Source organism: Anser brachyrhynchus (genome assembly GCF_964034855.1).
Source record: "Anser brachyrhynchus genome assembly, chromosome: 9".
In the NCBI taxonomy this organism is placed as follows: domain Eukaryota; kingdom Metazoa; phylum Chordata; class Aves; order Anseriformes; family Anatidae; genus Anser; species Anser brachyrhynchus.
In genome coordinates, this window is record NC_137703.1 from 26,538,484 (window position 1) to 26,564,107 (window position 25,624).

Sequence of the window (25,624 nt, forward strand, 5' to 3'; positions counted from 1 at the left end):
GACATCTGTTCTCCCTTTCTCATACATGTATGTATATGCAGATAATTACCACTATCTATTGGTCAGAAGAGCAAAAAGCACAGTATAGTGATAGATGGGGTATAACATACAGGTGTATATATGTATGTATACATATTTTATATGTATATATACACATATATATGCACATCTGTCTGATTTATCCTTGAAACACTTTGCATGTCATTTTTTATTTCTTATGCTTCAAATCCAAACAATAAGTAGGTGTGCTTACATGGGTGGAGGAGCATTTTACAGAAGAGTAAGTCATTTGTAATTAATCAAAAAAATAAATCTAGCAATGCAATATCTATTGTCATGATTCTTCTGAATCACTGTTTTAAAGAGTTATTTTCAGCCATAGTGAAGAGGATTATAGTCTTTAGTCAGTTGCACCGTTCCAAGAGAAACAGCCTTTTTTTATTGTTATTCAATTCAAAGAGAAAAGTAACTGATACACAAATTACTATTCTTAGCATAGTCTTTTTTTTTTTTTTTTTTCTGTTGAGACTTGAGCACCTAAGGCTGATTTTTATCCCTGTGAAACGTTTTCTGATATTCTCAGTTTCTATATTTTTGGAACTTTAAGAAAATGTCAAGAAAATTAGATTACATTTAATGAAATTCATTTGCTTGAAATGTCTGTCATTTCAGTGTTTATTTTTGTGTCTAAAGACTTACAGTCATATACCTTCTGTATACAGATTAAGGATTTTTTAAAAGCATAGCTCTATTTAAGTAATATTTTTTCAAAAATAAATGGAAATACCCACATAATTAAGGTTAATAAAGATTCTTTTCTTAGAGCACAAGAGCTCTCCATCCCTACTGCAAGGCCAGTGTAAACTCCAAATCCATCTTTACACCTGAACAAGATACAGACCATAAGAATTCTGCATGTTTTCAGTCTTTTGTTCTGTGACTGATATCACCTAGTACCAGACATTACAAAGGAAAAAACAAACACATAAAACAACAACAACAAAAAACCTACACTGTGCAGCTGTATCATAACCTACTGAACTTTTCTTCCCTATTAGCCAGTTAAGCAGAAGATTAGCTTGTATCCCGAGACCTGGCAATTCTTTTTTTCTTTTTCTAATGTGTATCTGCTTTCAATCTCTAGTGTAATAATTCAGTAATTTACTCATTTGAAAGCTGTGAAACTATTTACATACTGTATTTTTGTCGCAATTCTTTGGAGAGAAGAAAGCTCAAAGGACCACCACTCAGCAAGTTGAATCACCAGTCCACAGTCTCACTGTGCTCATAGAATTAAGGGACAAATTCTCTGCTGTTATACACTTGGTCCATGAGGAGGCTGATGATAAAAGGGAAGTAGGGAATGATTGGAAAATAATGACATACTTTACCAGTTTATGTCTCCTGAGGAAGAGGTCCTTTGTTTTAAAACAGTAAATTGTTGCTCTGCCTTGACATCTAGCATCAAGAGTCTGGTATACAGATAGGAGGCATTATTTGAGATGTTCCTGAGGTCTCTAAGAGCCAAAGAAGATGCACAGACATAGACACATAGATATAGGCAAAGCTGTAGAAGAAATATATATAGATATACTTGCACATTTTATTTTCCATACTGTTTCTGCTGACTCAAGCAAAGGAGACTGAACTTGGTTCATTAATCCCTGCCCAAAGCTTTGGGGAAGTGGAGGGCTTTGATTTTATTTCTAAGTTGTCTTTCGCACTGTGGAACAAAACAAAACAAAACAAAAACAAACAAACAAACAAAAAGCCCTGAAATTAATTTACTGAGTCATGAAGACTCCCTCTTTCAACAACCCCCAACTGAAAGCGTGCTAAGCTAAGAGCTGGTACAGCAACGAAGAAAAATATAACTGGATATAAGCTAGTCTCTTTGACCTGGTTGAAACTAATGCTCTGATATATCCTGTATGCTGCAGACTTTACACCCACTGAAATCCAGATTAATTCCAGGGAAATCAATGTCACTTTAGGGTGACTGAAACAGGTATTTTTTTTCTAATATAACTCATGCCAAGTAATATTGGTACTAAGTATGGTACAAGACCATGTCTTTTAAATGCAGTGTCTCCTAAGAACATTTTTCTGAATAACAATGTTTCATCTTTTCCTTCAAATTTGCTATATTAGAAATATTTTTTCCTAGCACCTGCTTAATCTTTTGTTCCATAGATAATTTCTCATTACCCAGGTGTCCTCTTATGGACCCACAGAAAGATTGGGCCTAGTTTAAGTGTGAAATAATCCTGTTGCTTCTGTCTGAGAATGAATGAGCCCAGGATTAGATCAGATAAAACACACTTGAGATAAAGTGAACAAGGTGGATTATATGAGAAAAGAGGATTTAGTGAAGAACATATCCACAACTTTTTGTTAACATAGAGAATGGTAGCTTTTGTAAGCAACATTTATGGAAACTCAACTGGAGGTTTAAAAGCTATGTCTTTTGTTGTACATTTCTCTGCATACATTTGCTTTGTAGTTGGTAGCTTTAACTTTGGAAGCCACGCTGGGCCTTGACTCATGCTCATTTTGTTTAATGAAAAGCTAAGGATGTACTTTTACTCATAGATTCTTGTTTTGTTTTCTTTGAAGTTTATTAAGCTATCCTGTAAGATGAGAGGTTCATTAGGTTGTTATTATCATGGCTACAAATTAAGCATCTATTCCCTGGGGAGTTATAAGCTTCAAGTGGATGTCAGAGACATACTTATTACAATATTTACTTAATTACCAAGTTACTGCTTCTTGTCATATAAAATACAAACATGGACTCTGCTGTCCATATTAGACACATACTCTTCACCTGCTGAATGTTTAAGATACACTCATTCCATTTAGCACTCTTTTAAAATATGCAACAAAATTTTTAAGTGATCATTTAAAAAGGTAAACCAAGAACAATTAAGCACAAAATTGAATTTAATATATTATCAATAGTATTCAAATATCATATGACATTACCATTGACTTTGGCTTTACATGTCAGGATGTTGGTAGCTTCCAATAGCAACAAAAGCACACAAAAATTAGGTAATCATAATTAGCACCTCAAAAGTCAACAGGTAAGGGTGTGTTGTCAAGTAGCTGGTTGGAGTTCATTGAAGTTAAGAGCTCTCCCAAAAGCAGTTCAGATGTAATGCTAATGATCTGTAATAAAATCAGGCTTTTCAAGGCACATATCTTTTATGAAAACTCAAGGAATTTCACATAAGAGGCAAATGTGTCATCACAAATGTCTGGAAGTCACTCTTCATCACCATTTTGTTGTGTTTTTTTTTCCCTCCTCTTTAGTGCTTTAATTATCTAATGCTGTAAATTATAGAATTACCAGATCTTCCCTTGTCAAGTTTTCTGAAGATGTCAAGCCATGTAAAACTGAAAATGTTATTTCCTCTTCTCAGATATGACTTGTGAGAACAGATATGGCTGTTGGGAGGATGTCAACACAACAGAACAATGTCTGCATTTTTGAGAAATTTGTGTCCATTTTTAATTCAGAAGTTGCATTCGGACTTCACAGGTTATCGACTGTGAAAATCACCATTTGCATGCTATCTATCATATGACTAATACCTCACTGAAAACCTTCATCTTTTTTGTATCTTATAGGCATAAATCTCACTACCGGTAATGTAATTTGATATGGTCCATTCTAGCAGCCCTTTTCCCTGTAAAAAAAAACTATAATTATTTACCTTTCATGAATCCTGCCCTGGAGAGGCCCACCTCTTCCCCAGCTATGGAAGGAATACAAGCTTCTAACTCCAGGTCCATTGAACCATAGCATATGATTAGCTTTCATGACTTCCATAAATTCCAGTTAATGTATAGACACTACACATAAAAAAATTTGACTTAAGAAAGTTTAAAGAAATAATACTTAAACCTCAATTTTGAGTCTTTTCTGGTTCTCCCACCTGAATGAAAGGCCTACTTGATGAGCTAATCACCCGCCAATGAACAGGACTTCTGAAATAAAAAATATTATGTTTTTTTTGAAACTGTCAACACAAAAATATTTAAGCTTAATAAAAAGCTTTTTCCCACCCTAGATGAGTCAAGAAAAGTCTCATTTGTTTTGGTATGCCCATATACACCACTTTGAAGTAAAATCTGAGCGTTTGCTCTCCAGTATAAAAGAAAGGAGAAAAATCCATCATGCCTCTCATATAGAAAATATAAAAATAAATATTTTCCTAGGAAACTATGCATACTAAGTAAAAAATCCAGTGCTAAAGTCCTCGCTGTGCATTCTTGCTAGGTTTGCATTACTTAGCAAAGGATACTGAGAACTTTTCCTAAAAAAATAAAAAGTAATATCAATATCTAAAGATATGATGATATCAATATTTCAAAGACCTCTGAATCCCATTTAGGTCAGTGCAAGCTGTCATCACAAAAACAAACAAACAAAGCAGCAACCCAGTCTTAATCTTTCTTGTGCTTTAACTTGATCTTTTTAAAATCTCATATTCTTCAAGAAGATGCACCAAATCTTCGTTTATTATTCAGTTCTACAAAACAGAGATTAAAAAACATTTGCAAAAGTTCCTTATAAAAACTCTAAAAATTATCAATAAATTAATTATTTTTCAAGACAACTAATCTGAAAGGTTTAAATTAACTGATTAGTTTCCATCTTGGCATCTTACATTAATTAAAAAAAAAAAAAAAACAACAACAAAAACATGCCAAAACCCACAAAACAATGTTATTTGTCATTTCAGCCATCAGCAACTACATTCTAATTTTGCATAGGGACAGACACACGTGAAGTTATTTACTGTTACATAAATGTCAACAAAATATGACTCTTACTCATAAGTGTCTAGGGTTTCTAAAATGTACCAGAATACTGGGAAACAAAATGTTTTATGTAATCCAGTAATAATTCTTGCAAAATAATAATGAAAATATTCTCTGGTGAATTTTATTCTTCTGGAATGCCTTGAAATAGGTTTGTGATTAAAAGTAATCCTCTATAATTATATCCACAGAGCTGCTTAAGCTTTTTATCACTGCTAATGAAAATATGGTCATGCCTTCTATGGAAAGTATATTTCTCAATATGATGTGCTATAAACAACATGTCTTTAGGCTATTTTTGACCTTTAACCAATGGGAAAGGTCTGTCTAGTTGATCTCATCTAACTACACAGCAGGTACAAGGAATTAAACCAATTTAGGTTGAGCCTTGGTACAATATCAAGTATCAGACAATGTTTTCCTAAAGGAAATGCTTAACAAGCTTGTAATCCACTATTATATTTATCTAGTCAAAGAGGTAAATAAAATAAAATAATAATAATAATAATAATAATAATAATCTGAGCTGTGTTCAACAGAGTGGAATCCCAAGTAAAAATCTATGATATCATGTTGTTTGTAAAAGTTAGCGAGGAAGGCAGTTATGAGCAAATTAAAAGTAAATAATCCACTATGGACCTACACTGTGTCAGACCGCTTGTAAAGTCACACAAGAAAAGTAAAACATTAAATAGCTGGCTCCAGCAGCCTTCACACATTTGTCTGAATTTCAAGGGGAATAATGCTTTTCACTGGGGGGGCAGTGAAAGAGCTTAAGAATAAAGAAAAACTTTAAAAATAAGGCTTTTTTTGTCTTTTTTCTTTTCCTTTTTCCTTTTTTTTTTTTCCCTAACATTAATTAGGTCCTTAAAAACACAAGTATAATCTAAGTGGACAACTTTGTTTTTGGTAAAGATATAGGTCCCAAACTCACCATTTTGGCTCTGTTCCCTTGCTTAGATGGAGCCTGATGTTTCTTCTGGGCAGGGGCACTTCATGAGGTTCTGGACAATAGGGTAGCACCAGATGTACCTGAGATTTCATGAGAATAAACTGGTTACTTGCCTTAAATCCATGTAAATCTTATCATACCAGAAATCATCAGGCACAAGGGAGCAAGTTCAGCATGAATTTGATCCAGAGGGGTCATTTACTTCAAGTGTCCAAACCTAATCTACATACATATTCAACTGCTATTTATTAAAAAGGTACAAGGTCAAATTAAAGCCACGAATCTCAAAAATGTGCTGTTCAGGGTGTAGTTTTGTCCTCCAAAACCAAAGTTTGCAGACACCTTAGATTCTCTCTATCTGGTGCGATGTGGGATGACCACAGGCCCCCATATGTACACAGGCCGCACCAAGCAGAGGAAAGATGATGATGGTTACCCTTGAAAGTACATCTGGAATGGGGTATGGAGTTTGTTAACACTGCTCCTGTTCCAGTGATGTTCATATAACCAAAGTTGAAAGAAACCTTGAATTTTGCATAGTTTTGACCAATTTTGCTTATCAAAGACAGCAACTGAAAAATTTCCCTGCCACCTCTGACTATTTACTGCTTCTGAAATTTGAAATTTTCATTGGGTAAAAATGGCCTTAGGCAGCCTAAACATTTGTATGAAACTATTTTTATTTTTATATTTTTAGGGGATTACCTATTAATGCCATTATTTATTGGTGTACATCTTTAAAGAATATTAAAATGCTTAATACTGGAAATGGAGCATAATGCAAGGCACTACAGAGCAGATGCCAAGCTTGAAGTGCTCTTAGGAATACATATACCACATTTTAATTTCAACTCCTATTATTATACTAACTAGTCACAAAATGGCTTCCTATTTATGCAATATGTTATCTGTAACGTCACTTAAATTGAATAGATGAGTGCCTTCTAATAATGTATGTTTACTTCATGAACTTGTGGGCAATTACATTGTAATTATGTCTTTTGTAGGTCCTTTTTTGCTGACACATAGTGCACCAGTGCATTTTAAGTGTAATTGCAGTTCTCCCTACCATTTAGGAAAGCTGAACATTGTTAAAGGTTTGTAAATTACCTACACTTAGACCATAGGCAACTAGGCAAATTAAATGGCAGTGTCAGTAATATTACAATGTAAATTGGTGCCAAGCATAAGCCAAGGTAAAAGATTTTTTACAGAACAATGTTTATGTAGCACCTCAAAAACTGCAACAGAAAGCACAGATACTCCCAAACTTGCAAAAGTGCATGTTTCTGATACCTGAAAAACACACACAGCATACAGTCTAAATAGCTATTGACTACCTGAAGAACTGAATGTACACGTGTGTGTGAATGTACACACATATATTTTGTCCAACAGGGCTACACAGTCATCCAATAGAAGTGAAAGGTATGATCAAATGCCAGTCTATCAGAATTCCATCCTTCTCACATCCTTCCCACCTCAGGAATGGTGCTTCATCATAGAAAATACTTTCCCAGCAGCCTGTAATGTCTTGAAGGCAGGAATGGAGACACTCAGACCATCCCCATGCTGAGAGTTGGATCTTTCCTATTCCCTTCTCGCAAGACCTTGTACTCACCATGAGGAATGAAGGAAACAACCAGCCTCTTTGACCATACTTGTTCATCGCTCCTTCCTCAGGGTAAAGCTGTAAGCACTGCGTTGACTTGCAGTTTCATGGGGCAGAATGTTCCTGTCATGGTTGTGTCCCTGTCACAATTTTAGCTTCTCAACAAATCCACAGACTAGTTCCCCAGGTAAACTCAAGTTTGAGCCCCCAGTGATATTTGACCAAGATCATTGCAGCAGGAGTAACCTTCAAAAGTCTAGAGAAGGGATAGGAATCCCTTATGCCAATCCTTACTCCTGCAGAGCAGTGAGCTGAATCCCAAAGGTGGCTTAAGGAGCACAGGTAAAAAGAAAACTCTCTCTTGGCATCAGCAAGACACCATATTTTCTATACCTGGGCACTGTTTGATTGGGGTACAGAATTTTAAAATGAGGTTCTTACATTTTCAGCCTGGTGTTTTAAACAGGCTATTCTGTGTGTGCTTTATCATTCACTTCACTACCTTTATTACAAGGTAGCTTTTCACTTATGTTTATCCACTTTGTTGGTAAAACAGAAATTTCAAAGCAGAGAATATTTTTATTTGCACAACCTTTGCCATGATCATGAAGCACAGTTATAAAAATACAACTTTTTTATATTTTTTTCTTACAGACTGAATATATAAGTATTGTTTTCAAGAACAAAAACTTGAAGAGTTGACAGTGTTTCTACTATAGGAATTCGAACTACCATATGCATGGACATGTCACTACAGAATTTTTTTTAAAGTGGATTTGTGTCGCCCTATGGGGCTTAAGAGGATAGTGATTATTATACACTGAGAAATGTGCATTTAGCTTACAAAACCAATGTCCCACAGAGGTGACCACTCCAGAAAGACCAGCAACATCACTTAACTAAATTGATTTTGAAGTACTGTCCTGTCACTTCATGCCTCTAGGACAATCACTCACTGGTGGAGACATCCTAGTTTTGGATTAAACCAGCTCAACCATGCAAACTGTAGTCACTGCATGGGAATGAGCATCTGGGATTGACAGCTCGCAGATCTTGGCAATAGAGGCCACAAGTCCAATAACATAATTTTAATTTAGAGTAAAATCCTAGTGTCATTTTGGTAGAATTCAATCTTCAGTAAACATTTATCAGAACAAACCTAGGAGGCCTGATGCTGATCTTACTTGCCTTTCTTGCAACTTGGAAGTAGCAATGGAATTATAGTGATGCAAATCAGAATCATATCCTACGGCTGGATGCAAAAATTGGTATGGTAAGTTGGAAACACTCAGGCCCAGCAAACATGCAAACATCCAACTATAATTTTATACTTTCAGAGATGCCAGGGATTTAATATTCCTCTCTTTCTATTGGGGTTTCTAACTAAAAGTGAGAACTGCAAACATACAGTACAAGACAAAACCTTTGAGTGGCTGGTAGCCGTTTCCCCATAATTAGCTTGCTCAGAAGGAAAGAGGCAGAGCAATTGCACAGCGCAGACACAAATATTTTAATTGTGCCTGGCCTTACAAGGGGCAACACAGAAAGTGCACAACACCAACACCAGTCACATTATACATACACTTATAGTTTTGTGCACCTCTTCTCTTTTTGGTTTTCTAAATGCACATTGAGCAGCAGGACATACTACTTAATTTAAAGGTTCCTTACTGCAGCCTTACAAGGAACTTTCTGTGTGACCAGCTAATAGTGACTCAGCCAGCTCCAGCATCATCTCCAGTTACTTTAACTTAGCTGGAATATACCTACTAGTGCTATAATTTAAAGTCAATTGTAGTTTGAAGTCTGACGATTTGCACAGGCACAATAATAATCTCTACTCACAGCCCTTCCTGCACCTCTCCTGTACCATTTCTGTTGTCACCTTTTTACATTAAACACAAAAGGGTTTTCAGTAAACATCAGTGCTAAGTGCTATTCCATTTAAATGGACATAAATTATTCAACTACTGCAATTATTGCAAAAATGTAACTTTTAATTTGAGGAGGAAAAAAACTCCCTTAATTGCTACATTCAGTAACTATTCTTTTATACTCACAATGGACTTAGAAGAGAACAGCAAAGAAGTGAGGAATCCTGTTGCCAAACACAGCCCCTAAATTACTGGCATGTCTATGGAGCTTTCTACTTTAATACACTTAGGGGGAATAGCTTATCACTAATGATTTGGAAATACAGACCACGTAGATCCTCAATTCAAAGTTGAACAGTAACCTGAGTTTTAAAAAACATGTTATGCTTCCTCCCCCCAACACATATACAGATGTAAAAAAAGACCAACACAGTATTAATAACACCAAAATACCATGCCAAGTGCAATGGCTTCCCTACAAACTCTATCACCTGTTTATTTCTCACCCTCAGTACTAACACTAAATTGGGCCTCATGAATTATTCATGAGGGGCCCTTTAATGGGATCATTTTTCCTGGCTAGCACTGACAATAATGCTAAGAAAAATCTCTTGACATTAATCTTGGGTTGAAGAAAGCCCCAAACACCTAGTTTTCTTCTGAATGTTCCCTTTCCTCCTCCTATTTAACACATTACAGAAACCAGTCATTCTGCAGCTCTGTAATGCATGAGTGTGGGCATGGGAGGGTAGAAGGGAAGATACAAGGTTGGAAAGGGAATTTGTGGCATTAGGATTTTCACTCTGGGGACTCTGGGGTCTGGTCCAGCTCACGTTAAATTTAAATGAAAGTTTTCCATTGTCCATTGCCAGTCCTGGACAGCAAAAGCAAGTCCCAGAGCCCTGCTTTTTTAGCACATATGCATAAATTTTCTGAAGGAAATGGGAATATCTGCTTAAAAACGACAAGCAAGATATGAATCTACAACTACACTATTTTAGATAAACTGTCTAGAGTTGATTAAAGCCCTTTTTTCCTCCCCATTATTTTATAGCTATTCTAACGATGAAGTGATTCAGGGTGTTTTCCAGGACTGATTACAAGAGTAATGGGTCTGGTCTTGCAATTGCAAATACAACCACTGATAGAGGCATAAGAAGCCAAAACTAGGTATTGGCAGATCCTAAAGACAAAGTTGTTTTTAATTTATGCAGAAAGACGATTCCTGCAAAATATTATTCAAATTACAGTCCCTTGCCCAAAGAAAAATCTCTTTAAGGTGCCCTGATATAAAAAAGAAGCTATGTTAGAGAACTGTGAATTGCAATCTAAAACATAGCTTATTAGCTAGGGCTGTATGATAAGGATACCCACCCACAGCTCCCTCCCCACACACTCCTTTGGTCATACTGATAAGACTACCAACTGTCCTCATTTTTCTAAAATAAAATACCTAAAAAGCAATACATTTTTTTTTTTTTCAATTGTGGCCTTTTGACATCTATAATGGTTTTGTGCCTAAATCTGACAACATTTGTAACAAACAAGTGACTGTTACTGCTGGAATGTGTCCTGGAGGCTTTTTCTGTCTGAGGAGATGACAGTAACTTTTCCCATGCAGATTAAGCTGGTGTTTACAGATTTGCCCTCGGTGTGCATTTTTATCCAGCCGTGATCAAGTAACACTGCCTGATGAGTGCCAGACAGGTCTCCTGATATGAAGGGCTTACACACCCATCACTTCTGCACAGAACATGGTTCTAATCTGGACACCACAACAAAGATTAGTTATTACCGGATTTTTGTTTTGCCTTCATTTGTATACCAAAGCAGAGCATTCACGTGAGAATGCGAAAAGCTTAAATGTTTAAAAATCACCTTGCCATTTTACACAAAATAGTGCAATGTAGATTTAAAATTTTTTGTTCAACCTTTATGTTCCCTACACTGAGCACTAACTGAGAATTTTCCAACAAGAAGCAATAGGGTAGGTGTTTTCACAATTTAAAATCTAGGATTTCTTTTTTTTTTAATTCCCTGTTGAATATCTTTAGCATGCATGGTGTACATACTAATATGTGATATGGCAAACTACAGCCTCAACAGCATATAACCTTTTCCCATTCAGTGAAAGTGTGAGGTCAAGAGGCTGTTTGCCTTTGTGGGACCTGAAGCTATCCACATTACAAAGATACTTTGAAAAGTACCAGTGGTTGCATATTGCTTTCTCAGAACTCCTAGCTGTCCAAGCTGAGAGGGAAGAAGCTCTATTTTCTATATCTGAATTCCTGTTTGGAACCTCTAATTCATGAAAGGATAAGAGGGAAAAAAAAAAAAAAAGCCATCCCTTGAACTTAAAATATATTTCTAAATATTAGCGACATTAGCATTGCTTAAAGTATTAGCAACTTATTTCACAATCACTGTATGTTTTCAAACTGTTACTAAAAAACACACAAATATGCCAAAGTAACCCTTGTAAAAGGAGTGCTTGGCTTTGTGGATCAGATTCTGCTCTTTTATCAGCATTTTCACTGCTTTCACTGACCAGGTGATCCATATTTATATTGGTATATATGAAAACAACACTTGCCATTTAGTTTCTACTTTGCTTCAAAATGCCACACAATTCAGAGATCTTTCCTGCTCTTGTTCTAACTCTTGCACATGCAAGTATTAAGAAACCGGTCCTCTATCCTGTGCAACAGCCAGCTCTGTATTATCTAATGAGCCTTACAAATCGCAAGGCAGCTTGCTGCAGAAGGCAGCAGTCAGAAGGTGCACACTGAAAAAAAATATATATATATTTCACTGGTTCCTACCAAGAGCTGGTGTAGGTCATTTTAATACTGACTATACATGAATTTTTGTGCTTATGGCACTGAAGCTGCAGAAAACAGTGGAAAAACTGATTCCAGAATCTGGTGCATAAAATCAGTAATGTCTAGAGAGTGTTTTTATTTCTTTCTGACTACATTTATCAAAGTGTGAACTGGCAAGCTCCAGGGAACACTGAGTTATACAAAACCTCTCACCTCTGGGTCAGAGGTTCAGATCTGGACAGGTCCTTGGTGACTGAAAGTCATTACCAGCTGACGGCTTTCTGGTGACCTACACAAAACATGCTGGTGGGCTCATCCAGATTCAGTGGGCAGATGTCCATATCACAGAACACACCACTACAATTTGTTCTCTTCTTGGCAACTATAGCTGAGAAACCAAGAAATAAATGGGCATAACTCCTCCTCCCCCAAACCATTACTTTCACTCAACTGGCAGGGTATTACAAAGGAACTTAGACTTGGAAAGAGCAAGGATAGAGAATACACAGTGATTTTACTCACTATTTCATTCATAAATTACAATATATAAACAGCAGGCCATGCCAGTTGCAAGTTGCTCTTTTTTGGAGGCACAATTTGATGCCAAGCCATCCCAGGTGATAAGAACAAGCTTGCAGCTTCCCAGTACTTCCAATTACTTCCCTGAAGAGAAGAAAAATGCTGTAAAGGCAAGCAGTCAGCAATGAAGGACACTGGCTAAGGATAAAGCCCATGTCTTTTCTCCCACTACTAACCCAGCCCTGTGATTTTTCCTCTGCTCTGAACAGCTTGGAACAAGCAGAGCACAGGTATAAGGGAGGTTTCTCTGGGGAGTGTCTGCACCCATGTCATAGGATGGGGTAACAGGCACAGAAACCCCGAGAAACCTGTTGCAGACTTCTTCCATCACCAGCTAAAGCTGAGCCTACACTCTAAATGTTGTATATATACTGTGGACTCATTATGTTTGTTCATAATATATATACGTTTATATGAATATATGCAGAATCTTATTGGCTGTCAATAATTTGGCTATTCTATAAAACTTGAAACTAAGTTCTTGAATTTTTAAAGGAGATATTAATTTTAATATATCATCTTGCAAATAACTAATGGAAAGCCTAACAATTTCTGATACTCAGTTTTAATTTGTCACGTTCATAATATTCATTGAACCTATAAGGAGGTTCTAAATTCTAAGCAGATTTTGAAAAACACAAATTAAGTTGCTCTTTGACTACAGTTATAAAATACAGAAACTTGGAAGACTGCTTATGTCTGAAAAGTCTCCGTGGTTGTACTGAAAATTCAGTATCATGTGATCATAAGATTGTGAGTAATACTTTAAATAGACAATAACACTTACAGACCACATTGTAAAAGAATTGTGGCTAGCTAACTAAATACATTAAAAAGCTGGCTTTAAAGCACACTAGTATCCCTTTTTACTCTACCTGAGGGCAATGATGTCAAGCTATCTGCCTAAACAGCCTCACATTCATTTCAGAACTTTTTTTTTTCCCTCTGTAACAACTGTACCCATTTAGATCCCCGTTCATGTTAAAAATTAGGTGGATCTTTTTTATTTTCATTTTTTTTTGAGCCATTTTCTTGGTAAATTAATTAATTATTTAAGGATCTCAATTAATGACAGTTTCAGCTCTGAAAAAAAAAAAATTTACATTACTATCTGATTTACTACAAAACTCACCTATAGGAGGTAATCAGAGGTGTCATCCATCTAAGGATCTGGTCCAGAATCATCTATTTTTTCTTCTTTTTTTAAAAAAAAAAATATGTCAGGAGCAATGTGTAAGTACATACCTTTAATTCATTTATTTCTTCATCCCCCTCAATAAACATTGGATTTTATCCTTTAGTGCACAAAACAAATACAAAATCTCCACAGAGATTTTTTATAGCACTTATTGATTCAGAAGGATTTGATGTAATATTTAATGTTTGATTTGCTGGGGAAGATGTGTTTTTTAGCAGTCACCTGTCTGTTATTCATTTAGCTAGGTGCTTGTATGAGCTTTGCACTTTTTAAAATCCTTTTCAGGAGACTTAATTTTCACCTGCATATACACTAGCTGACAGCTTCCTATTCTTCTTCACTGTACTGACAAGTAAACCAAGAATGCCTGTACACATTTCATTATAAACATTTCGTAAGCATCCCATAAAGATTACTTCTGAACACTATGGCTGGGGCTAGATATGAGCTGCTTTTCCCTGTGATGAAAGGCCAGTGTCTCATCAAATGAGCCATCCAGGCCCTAAAATGGCTTTATAAAAATAGTTTTAATCTCTTCGTTGTCTGACTTCACGGCATGGTAGTGCTGCCTTTAAATAAAACTTACATAAAAATGGTTAGTACAGCTGGTTAGAAAATGTGCTTGAAGTTTAGAATCACATATCATTGTTTACACAGATGACTATTTGGGATAGACTTCAATAGAATCTGACTTTACTAGCAAAGGAGAAGGCTTTGGCAATAGCATACAGTGATCAGCAACAGCAACTCATATTTTCCAACTGAGATCAATGTGGCCTTTAATCCATTAATGCAGACCTAAATATCACCAGACAGATATGAATAGATGACAGTGAAAATATGAGAAAGAAAAGTCTGGAGTAGTCAGATTTAAGAGACTTGTTTCATATTCCAATTCATTTTAGTACTCTACAGGAAAGCAGTCTGTTTCTACATTTTCAATTAGCATACCCTAGATATGAACAAAAATACTTCTTTTCTCCTAATACAGATGCTTTTTTGTTCACCCATTTTGAGCCTGTGTTCATAGAATTGGATTTCTACAAAAATCCTTGGAAGCATTTTAGCAATGCATCTTTTTGAAATGTCAAGGAATGAGTTTGTTTGGAATGGAAGGTTGCCGACAATCACTTCAAGTCATTCAGATGCCAATTTAGATATTTAAATACTAATGCCAGGCTGGGGGAAGGGGGAGGAAAACCCCAAAACAACAAAAACACAACCCAAACTTAAAAAGCTCCCAGCTCTGTGCATATTAAATTAAACTAAAAATAAAGATGATGGCAGTATCTGCAAGCAATTTGGGTGGTCAGAAGAGAATGGTACCCTCTGGTTTGAAAACAGTGTTTAGTGTTTGCACTGTTCTTACTTGTCAAAATAAATTTGGACAGGGTTCTTATTTCCTGAATTGACTGAAGCTTTTCATTCTTTAAATTTCTAATGTGTTATGTCACATCTTATTGTATTTCATGGTGTCACATTGCATTATTTTGCATCACTGTCTCTGAAGTTGATGAAACACAACACAACAGCACATGACAAAAAGGAATAAGCTGTTGGTTATACAAAGTTTTGTAATTCAATATCTGTTAGATGCTGTAGTCATTGCAGATAATCTTGAACTTTTAATACTTGTACCTTCTTGGTCAGCTAGTGAGAAACCTGTTCAAATTACTGGTTTATTGTAAAGCAAGCCCCCTCTCTTGGAACACAGGGTTGTCGTTATTTACTTGGTATCAGAGTATGCTGCTGCTGCTTTTCAACCTCTGCATTGTTAATTTATAATGATTAGAATGAGATTTGAGACATACTAGGGTAGAGAATTTCTCAGAATGCAATAATGAGAGTATTCATTTGAGACAGCATTAAAGGCACAATATGACTGTTTTGATTTTACAGCACAAATACAGCACATATCCTTGGGACTATTTCCATTCATTATGATTAAGCCATGTCACTCAATAGAGAGAGAACTGAGTTCTCCTCCCTCCCCTCCCCCCTTATTGTTCTTGCTGATAGCAATGGCATAAAACTGAAGATTTATAATCTAACAATCGTGGTCTGCTTAAGAAAAGAGAATATTTACATTTTGAGAAACAAACCAACTTATTGTTATAAAATATTAGAGTCTATAGTCCTCACCAAAAAAAAAAAAAAAGAAATTCTACCCTTACTGCAAGTGTAATTCTTGTCTGAGAAGAAACAGATGAACATAAGAACTTAATAGCAATCATGATGGGTCATCATGACAATTGTTTGGTCTATGTGCTGTGAAAACTTTAAAACTGGAAAGTACTGGAGGAACTTCCAAAAATTTGTACAAATATACAGAATGGAAACAAAAAGCCACAAATCACAGTCTGTCTATTTTTCAGTTAAATTGTTTTTACTTCTGAATGTGTTTTCTGAGTGGATGTGACTCGAGGTGTTTGTGTACTACCCAATTCTGATTTAAAATTTTTGCTGTGACACAACAAATTTGCTGTAAAGAAATACAGCAGTTTTATTTCTTTTTCATTCCATTGTTCTAGTCCATTGCAAGACATGGGCTGTTGTTGCTGTTTTCCTCTGAGAAGAGAATAGATAAAATAAAGATATCATGTCGTATTTGTATTATATTAAGGAGGTTATGTTAGAAAATATGTCCAATAGTACAACCAAAAATGTGCCAGAAACTGTAACAAGCCAAGCAAAGGACTATGAAGCGAGATTGCCTGAAAAACAGAACACAGAGTTGAGCAGGAGTCATCAAGTTCAAGCATGTGCCAGCACATGAATCACATCACATAAACCCAACTAATAAATCTATCTGAGCTCTGTGTTTACTCCCACACTCCTGTACTTATGGCTCTGGTGTCTAGAAACCTCCTCTCCATTTCTTGTCCAAATGTATTCATAGCCAATTTATGTCCATTTGTTCTCATGTCAAAATTATCATTTAATTTCACAAGCTTTTGTTTCTCCCCAGGGTTTACCTCATCATATATTTAGAGACAGCAATTGTATCCGCTCTCAACCTCTGCTTTGCCAGGCCCAGCTTCTTTTCAGACAGTCGTCCTTTTCTCTAATCACCGCACTAGTCACCCTTTCTACCTGTTTCAAAAATAAATAAACAAATAAAAATTTGAACCACAGCCACGGGAATTCAGAATTTCAGGTGATGTTTAACAAGCACCTTGGTTGATGGCATATATACTCTCCTTGCTTCATTAAGAATATTTTCCTCAATATATCTTTAAATTGCATTTTCCCTTTCTGTGGTCTAAGTGCACTGGTAGTTCATAGTAATTCTGTGATTGACTGTTGCAACTAGGTAGTTTTCCTCTCTGTCACTTTCCACTGATGAGCCTACAGTTCATAGCAGATACTTTTCATTAGTCCCAAAGTGCATGACCTTGCAGCACATGACCTTAAATTCTATCCCATTTCTATTACCCCAGACTTCAAGGTCATTTAATTCTTCCTGTATAATATTCCAATCCTCCACTGTATTCATAACATCTCCCAGTTTTGTATCATCAGCAAATTAATTAGTACACTCCTACTTTTTCTGCCTAGGTCATTAAGGAAAATATTAAATAAAATTAATCCCCAGACCAATCCTAAAGGAACTCCACTAGTAACTTTCCTCCAGAGAGAGAGACAAATCCTTTTAACATAACTCGCTCTTGTCTCCTTTTCAGTCACTTTACTTATATTTTAGTCCTGATACTTGTCCTTATCTTTTCCTATTTAACTAATTATTCCCCACGTAGTAATGTATCAAGCACTTTAATAAAGAACAGATAGGTTGAATCTACTGCATTTTCTTTATCTCAGAAATCAAGTTGTCATTAAAATAAAGAAGGTAAGATAACAAGTTTATCTGCATGATTTTTTTAAAATGAATTCATGTTTCATTTAGTCCCATTTTTTCCCATTTTAACCTTATTTTTATTCTCAAAGTCTTCATTTAATTTTTGGGTCACACCTAGACTATCTTTAATTTCTACTCTATCCTCAGTGCACAGTGATTCTCTTGTGTTTTCCCCTCCTCGCACAACTGAAAAAGCTTTTCCATCTGTTTAATTTGGTTTGCAGTGTCTAACTCTGCTTGACTTTTGCCAGTTCTCCGTATCATTATCCTTATGAAGTGCCAAGATGTACCTTTTATTTGCTAGCCTGTCCTTCCCCTATGGCCATTCCTTGTTGAATTTTTATCATTTCTTGTAAAATGTCTGAGGTAGTAATTTATCTGCTAAGGCATACAGTCCCACATGTTAGTTCACCTGGCTGGAGTTACATCACCTTGTTGGTTTAGTAATTGCCTAGTAAAGAAATAACTTGAGTGAGAAATAACTGAACCTTCCTGTCAGTGGCATTCATTTCCTTGTGTAGGCTGGGCAAAAAAGTCCTCCACAAAATAAAATAAACAATAAATTTTATCATATACTTCAGGGACTGAAATGACAGAGCTGCATCCCTAAAGACTGTTGGTTGATGTCACTCATCCTTGCAGATAGTAGCACATCTACTTGGACAGGCAAGAGCTCAGTACAATCCCAGATGGCAGGAAACATCTAGCAGGCATGTCAGAGAAAGGTGACTTCTCATAAAGCCTTCCTAGTGGTATTTGATTTGATACAAACCCTGTAGAGCTCGCTCATGCACCAGATTCTATAGATGTTCCTCTAGTGCATTCTGGAATGTATCTGAATTGGGCATAACTGTTTCAAGAGGCCTCGAGCGAGTACCAGTGAGCTCTTATGCAACCTTGCATGGATGGAAAAGACTGCGGAGGACCTATGAGCAGAGCAAGCACAACACTTCAGAGCAGTGTGGAAGAGTGTGTGGTTTTGCATGGGGGCTAAAGGTGCCAACTAGAAATAGGAGCTATGAAATCAAAAACTAGTATGTCTGGTCATTAAAATTCATGAAGATTTTGTCCTTTAGAATTGTTTTTCCTGTGTTTGTGTTTCTCCCCATAGTGTTGTTAAGCCTATTGTCTTAACTAACTTGTGCATATTTGCATTCAGCATATTCACCTACATTCTCCATAGTTTCCTTTACATAGTTGCTGTCCTGAATGGTCCTATGGAATGGAATGTCTTCCAACAGTACCTCTAACTCAGTGATGATTTCAAGCTGCTTCTGCAGTCAGAAATATCAGTATAAGGTGCATTACATATGTTCTATGTGTCAAAGTTAAAACAGCCAAATTTGAGAGAATGAATTGGGGGGGGGGGGGCCGGGAAGCCTCTACAAGGGTTGTTATTTCTTTTAGCATATTCTGATGTTTTAAAGATTATACTTGACTTCCAGTTATATATACGTGGACGAAAAGACCATGCATATTTACACCATGTTCTTAAAATATGGGGCACCCAGTGCACTACAGTTCAAGGGGAGGGATCTCATTATAAAAACACAGAATCAGTCACGCTGGCTAGACCAAATTTTCCATAGCTGTTTCTTGGCTCCAGCACTGGTGATTAGCTAGAGAAAAGCAGAGACGGTGGCATGCACAAAGTGTTTTTTTCCCCAGTTTCTCCTCCTGCACTCTGGATATTACTGACTTAGGAACTTAGTAAAATCAGTGTTGCCTCCAGGTCATCTGGTTTAAGAACCACCAATGGACCAAAATTTCATGACTCTGCCTTATTGTCTTTTCAACCTATCTGTACTTTAAGCCCTCACATCTTCCTGGAGAAGTGAAGTCCACAACTGAGAGCATTTTCTCAATTTTATACATAAAATGCTCATGTGGTTTGGGAGCCCTGAATCTTGTACTGTGAGAAATAGTGATGATTCCCTGTTCACATTCTGATATCATTCGTGTGGTTTCATAGTTTTGTCTTATCTCTCTTCTGACATGTCTTTTGCAAGGTAAAGAGTCCTAATCTACCTAAACTCATTCAAAAACAGTTTCATTCTTCCTGTCTTCCTTGAAATCCTTTCCCAGCTCTCCTGTGTCTTTTTGGAGATGGGATGATCAATACCAAACACTGTATTCACAACATTGTGGTGTTACAGAAGGTTTATGCAGGAGCAGAGTCCTTTTGATTTTTTTTTCCTGTTTCTTGCTCATAATGCTTAACAGTTAATTTGTAAATTTGACCACTACTGATGTTTTCAGAGAATCATCAATATTGACTCCAAGACCTTTCACTTGAACATTTTGGAAGCCATTTTTGCATAGGATGAAGTGTATTTTTTCTCCATAAGTATTAGGACACATTACTGGGCACCAAAGATGGAATTCAATTTCCCAAACAGGCATCTGATGTCACAGCGGAGTCAAGCCTGTGTTTTACTTCTGCTACTCTCATGTGGATATGTCAGGCACCCTAGGGACTCTAAAATTACTCTAGATATCTATTTGCAAGCAACTGGAACATACCCTGAATGTCGCATACCATTTTGTCACCCAGTCAGATAGGAAATCCTACTTCAGGCCTTGATAGACATTAGTAGATCTATCAACCTTAATAACTTTCGTATCACCTGGTAACAGTGGCATTATCTGAATAATCCCCCATCCTTTATAACAATTGTTTATGCATATACAGACTGTACAAATCCTCTGTGATTCCATTAGCAAACTTTCTTTGTTATGAAAATAGTTATTTTATTCCTGCCTGCTGTTTCTTATTTTTATTCAGAACATATTCAAGCCATTTTCTCTAACCTCTTAAGAACTTAGTTACTTAAAGATCTTTTGAGTGAGGGAACCTTCATATGGCTTCTTGAAAACCCAGATATAGCATCTTGATCACACAGTCGTAAGTCACATTGTTCTCTGAGCTCAAATAAAACTGTATTTGTTCTCATAGAGACTGTATTCATACTTACTAACCTACCTGTTACCAAAGCTAAACTTCAGCAATTTCAGGTCTGAATTCTATCTGGAAAAATATCATCCGACCCTCACAATTAGGTCCTGTTGATTTCATCCAATTTGTTCCAAAATCTTTTCTTTAGACTCTTCAGTTCAAAATAGCTTCTTATATTCACACCTGGAAGAGAAGAATATCCTGATATCCTTAATGCTAAATACTAACTTAAAACTTCAATTTATCTTTCCTGCTTTGACCTTATGTTACTTAGATGTTACATTTATACTTTCAACATTGAGCAACATCCAGGAATTCCTTTCAGGACATTCAACAGACTCTGCTGTACCCCTTTTACAGACAAAGATGAACAGAACATCAAAAAGGTTTAGCACACCTCTCCAGTACAACATTCAGGTCACAACCTTCCAGATAGATCTTTCTTCTTTACAAACCACTCCCAGCATACGCCTTGTATTGATATTGGATTTAATTCAAGAAAAATTAAATCGAAACAGATATGTGGATAAACAGGAGACATTTTTATTGATAAATCTACTCAGTCTTACTATAAGACAAAAGTAAATGATAATTTTCAGTATGTCACCAGCCTTATTGTTTTTGATATAATCCTCTGTGAAAGATCTTTTTTCTTTTTCATGTAGCACTATCATTTTTACATATATTCAGTGCTAGTCATCCGATGTCTGTATCACGAATTAAAAACATAATTAAAAAAATTCTGCTCTTTAGAAGGATGTAAAAAGCCTATTAATTATATATCAGCCATGAGCATGCAACCGTAGACAGAGTTAAAAAGGAGTTTCATGACAGACGTATCATTTTCTGAATTGAATGGATATTTAAATCCCAATTGTCTGAAGAAGGGAGAATAGAGTGTCTAGTGTCTGTCTAATATCTCATTGAAATGAACAATAGTGTGCACTTATAGAAGGAGAAAGAAAATTGCTTGGACAGGTAATATGAAATCCAGACATGCTAGTGATTGCTTTGCTTTGCCATTTTTGAAGCGTCATGTTTTCAAATCAGCATTATTCACCTCTAATTAATAGTATCAATACCCTAAACCCATTTTTTTCTGCAATTGCTTTTTCATGTGTCTTTTCCATATGTTCTCACCCTAAGATAGTATGTAGGCTTGTGAGGCCTACAACCACATATTTATTGTTCAGTAACGTTTATAGTTCAGCAAAGACCTTAAGCTGTGCTTTCAAGTTTTATTAAAAACAAGTTCCAGTTCCATACTAATTTTCCTGCTGTGCATACAAAAATGCCAAAAGCATGTTTGGGTATATTAACAAATTTCAGCAGCACAAAACCAATCCTACATTTTGCAGATAATTAGCCCATCTGAAATAGTTTTGAAAAGGTGGTTTCTTTTGTGATCTGTGAGTAATTCACTTTCATGGACACATATCCCTTCTTAGAATTGGCTAGAGTAATTTACACATTACAAGGCTTCTAGACATAGTAGGCCACTTATCCAGTGCTAATAAATTGAAAATGTGTGTGCATGATTTAACAGAGAAAGTAAGATGTGAATGTAATGCAGGTAATTGCTGAACTACAGTTCTGCTTCTGACAGCTAAAGACTACATGAATAGAGCTATCTGGAGGACACAAGTTACTTTGCATCAACTTTCAAAATGTTGATTTTTCTTCTAACTATTTGAAAACAATCATATGACTATTTTTGAGAAAATGCTTTATGTCAAAATGTCTGTTTCCAGGCAAAATGATTCTACACATTCAAGTTTGAGTTTGTATGTGGGGAGGGGTGCAGGACCATATTTCTCTTTCTGCATACATAATGGACTTTAGAGGGGCCGGGGGGGGGGGGTGTCCAAATTGTTCAGACGCTATTTTCTGTAAGTTTTCTTACATAAGACATTTATTTAAGTATGAGCAAAGGTTTCGGTCTGCACTTTAATTATGGAAATCTGGAGAAACATCCATGAGTTGAGTCAGATCACAAACGCATGAAATAGGTGTAAAGGTTTGGAGACTTGATTCAGCAGTTATATATTGCTGTTCAAAGACAAATTGGAAAATATTTATCAGAGGAAAGTTTTTTTTTCTTCCCCATCTAAAACAATTTTCATTATCAATCACAGAAATAAATTTTTCCGTTGTCCATTTTCATTTTCAAGGCACTAGTAGCCAAAATGCTGTACAATTACTCTGTACTGAGCAGACAAAATATTTCAACACAGCTCAGCCTCTCCTGCCTTCCTTCTTAATTCAGACATTCTGGAAATGGTGTCATTCTTATCACTCCTCCTATTATTTCTGCTCCACATCTCCAGTGGCTTCAGATCTTCCTGCCGCCCATCCAACACGGTCTTTGAAAATTCCTCAACAACTCACACCAGCCACTGGCATCAGAATCAGCCCTCAGAAACCCAGCACTACCTTGGAAAGTGGATGTCATTATTACCGTTGATCACCAATGGAGCAGGGGATCTGTGTTAGCTGAAAAGACGCTTAACTCTTCAGTATTGCCTCAGTTCACTGTGGTTCCTTTTCTGTCTCCTGATATTTTATTACAGCAGAATCATTTTAATTGGCACATGCTGGTGGAAACAAAACTGCATCTGTTGAGGGCCAAATTCTAGCAATCCTGTTCAGGTGGTACAAGTCCCTTGTTCTGGAGTATGTCCATTGAAATCAAGGGACCTGCCCAATTGTTAGAGGTTCATAGGAACACATTGTTCTGATAGGTATTCACTTTTATTTCATAATATGCTTTAAAAATATACACTGTACAAACCATTAAAAAAAACTTCTATTAAAGTACGTTTTGCCATAATAGAGCAGGGAAGCAGCAGGAAGTGAACAAAGGGCTACCCAGCACGACACTTATGCTAGCAAACACCAGTTCTCACCTGTTAACCACTGTGAATAAAATCTTTGGAATCAGTTCCTCCAAAAAGTCAAAAATGAAAGAAAAACTGTTCACCATGAAAGAAAACTGGAATTTCAAGTGTGCTGCTGAAAGCTTACAGAGTCTGATCATTTTTAATCAGTCACTTCTGTGATTACCTGAAGGAATGGATGGAGAGGACTTGGCAGGTATACAAAGTATACACAAGCACAGAAGAATTAGTCCTCATAATGTTGAAGTAAAATGAAGGGTAACCCCACTAGGTCCCAGCAAAGATACAGTTCCGAACTAGAACTTCTGTTTAATTCTGAACTAAAAGTTCAGCTAGAGCTTTGGTCCTGGGAGATAATTATAAGGCTTTCTGACCTTACTGACCCAACTTAATGAAATGAGTATAGCTGAACTGAGGAGAAAAGTAAAATATACAGTGAGAATAAAAACAGGGTTCCTGATCTGTGACAGCTATTGAGATTCCTGAGAAAAGACACGTCATTGTCAAAGGCTCTTTCATTAGTAGATGTCAGCCTTCTTGGCTATATGCAACCAAGCAGCATACAGAAACAAGTGGAAAAATTCTGTTCTCACATATCTATATATGTCCACAAACCTGGAGACGTTTGCCTGAAAACTGCCAATAAAGACCAAAGTGATTGTTTTCAGGACATCTGCTTGCGATCCTATAGTCATAAAGTGAGCATTTAATCATTAGTTTTATTTATCAATCTAAAGTGCAATTACACATCCTTACCTTTGTGAGAATCATGCACTTGGGCAATATTTCATCAATGTGAGTGATCAGTACAAATCTGTCCCCTTGCTATTAATAATAATATTTCATTATTTGGAATAGAATGCTCTTGCAGAGAGACCTATGATTACTGAAGAACCTATGGTTTTATATCTTACATATGTTGAATCTGCTTTACATTAGACCGGGGTCCAAAGTAAGCTTCAATTAGAAAAATCCAGCTGTGGGAAGCATGGCTTGGTGAATTTTCAAGTGTTACGAGGCTGCCTTCCCAATCACTGCTACAGGAGTGTATGTTTCATCCTCAGAGAAACAATGGCATGGCTTGCATATCCACAACCCAGCTATTCTTAGCTCCACAAGCAGCCCAAAGGGTCTGTTCACAGGTGACACAGCATAAATCCTGAGGCTGTATCCCACTCTCTGTTAGTTACACATATAGGTAGTCTTAAACAAGGGACGCTTTAGCAGGCAAGAGCAAGGTACAGTACTTAATGTGCAAATTCAGCTCAGCAGAACTCCAACTAAAGCATGTCAGCCTCAAGGGCTTTTCTCTCAAACAGTGCTCCTAAGTTCTCCACAGAAGGAAACTTGCTGAACTACATCTTTCTGAACTTTAAAGAAGAAAGTCCTGATTCTCACCTGAATGAGGGAGTAAATGAATGAGTAACTTCACTGAAGGCAAGAAGCTGCCCTGGTCTAATGCTAGGAGACCTATAGAGAATCCAGACAATGCAGTCATTACAAGGAAATGTTCCTACTTTTTCTTTTTAAAGTCTTTTGTTGTAGAAACATTATCCATCTCTGTAGCTTTATTCTCAGCAGCAAACCTTAGACTGATCTTTGAGGATTCTCTTAAATAACCTCCAGTATAGACATATAAAAGAAGCAGACCAGAACAATCAAACCTAAGGTTTACTTTTAAACGTATCTCTATCCTCTCTCTCTTATTCCCAGATTGCCCTCCTTCCTCCCCTACCCTTCCTTTATCCTTTTCCCAAGCCAGTTTCATTCCCATCTTTTTCTCCCCAGATGATTCCCTCGCAGCAGGCAGAGAGGTACCACTTTCAGGCAACTCCTGCTGTGCATCAGTTGTTCACATGAAGACCATTTCTTGAGGCTCCTTTGCATGGCTCAGCCTGCCCAGATCTAAAAGAACATGTACTCCTGCCACAGTTGCTTTGGCCTTAATAATTTCCTTCTGTGTCATTTATTTCTTGGCCACAGCGAAAGCTCATTTTGTTGGAAGGTGAACTGCTGCCTATTCTGAATAATTTCAGATTCAGTCCTAG

The 25,624-nt window shown here is 36.5% G+C and overlaps 1 protein-coding gene across 8 annotated transcripts in view; it reads right to left on the minus strand.

The window, feature by feature from the left end:
• LOC308199573 (uncharacterized protein) overlaps positions 1-25,624 on the minus strand; it is a 132,089-nt gene that overhangs the window by 23,124 nt on the left and 83,341 nt on the right. For 7 of the 8 annotated variants that reach the window (XR_013954706.1, XR_013954707.1, XR_013954708.1 and 4 more), the window contains 6 exons: positions 20,703-20,862; positions 16,843-16,956; positions 13,802-13,866; positions 12,613-12,753; positions 5,765-5,862; positions 792-4,538 (listed from right to left, as the gene is read on the minus strand). The gene's annotated coding sequence lies outside the window, so the exon portion shown is untranslated. Of the gene's footprint in view, positions 1-791; positions 4,539-5,764; positions 5,863-12,612; positions 12,754-13,801; positions 13,867-16,842; positions 16,957-20,702; positions 20,863-25,624 lie in introns of those variants that run through there. The other variant, XM_080603930.1, reaches the window with a different exon arrangement.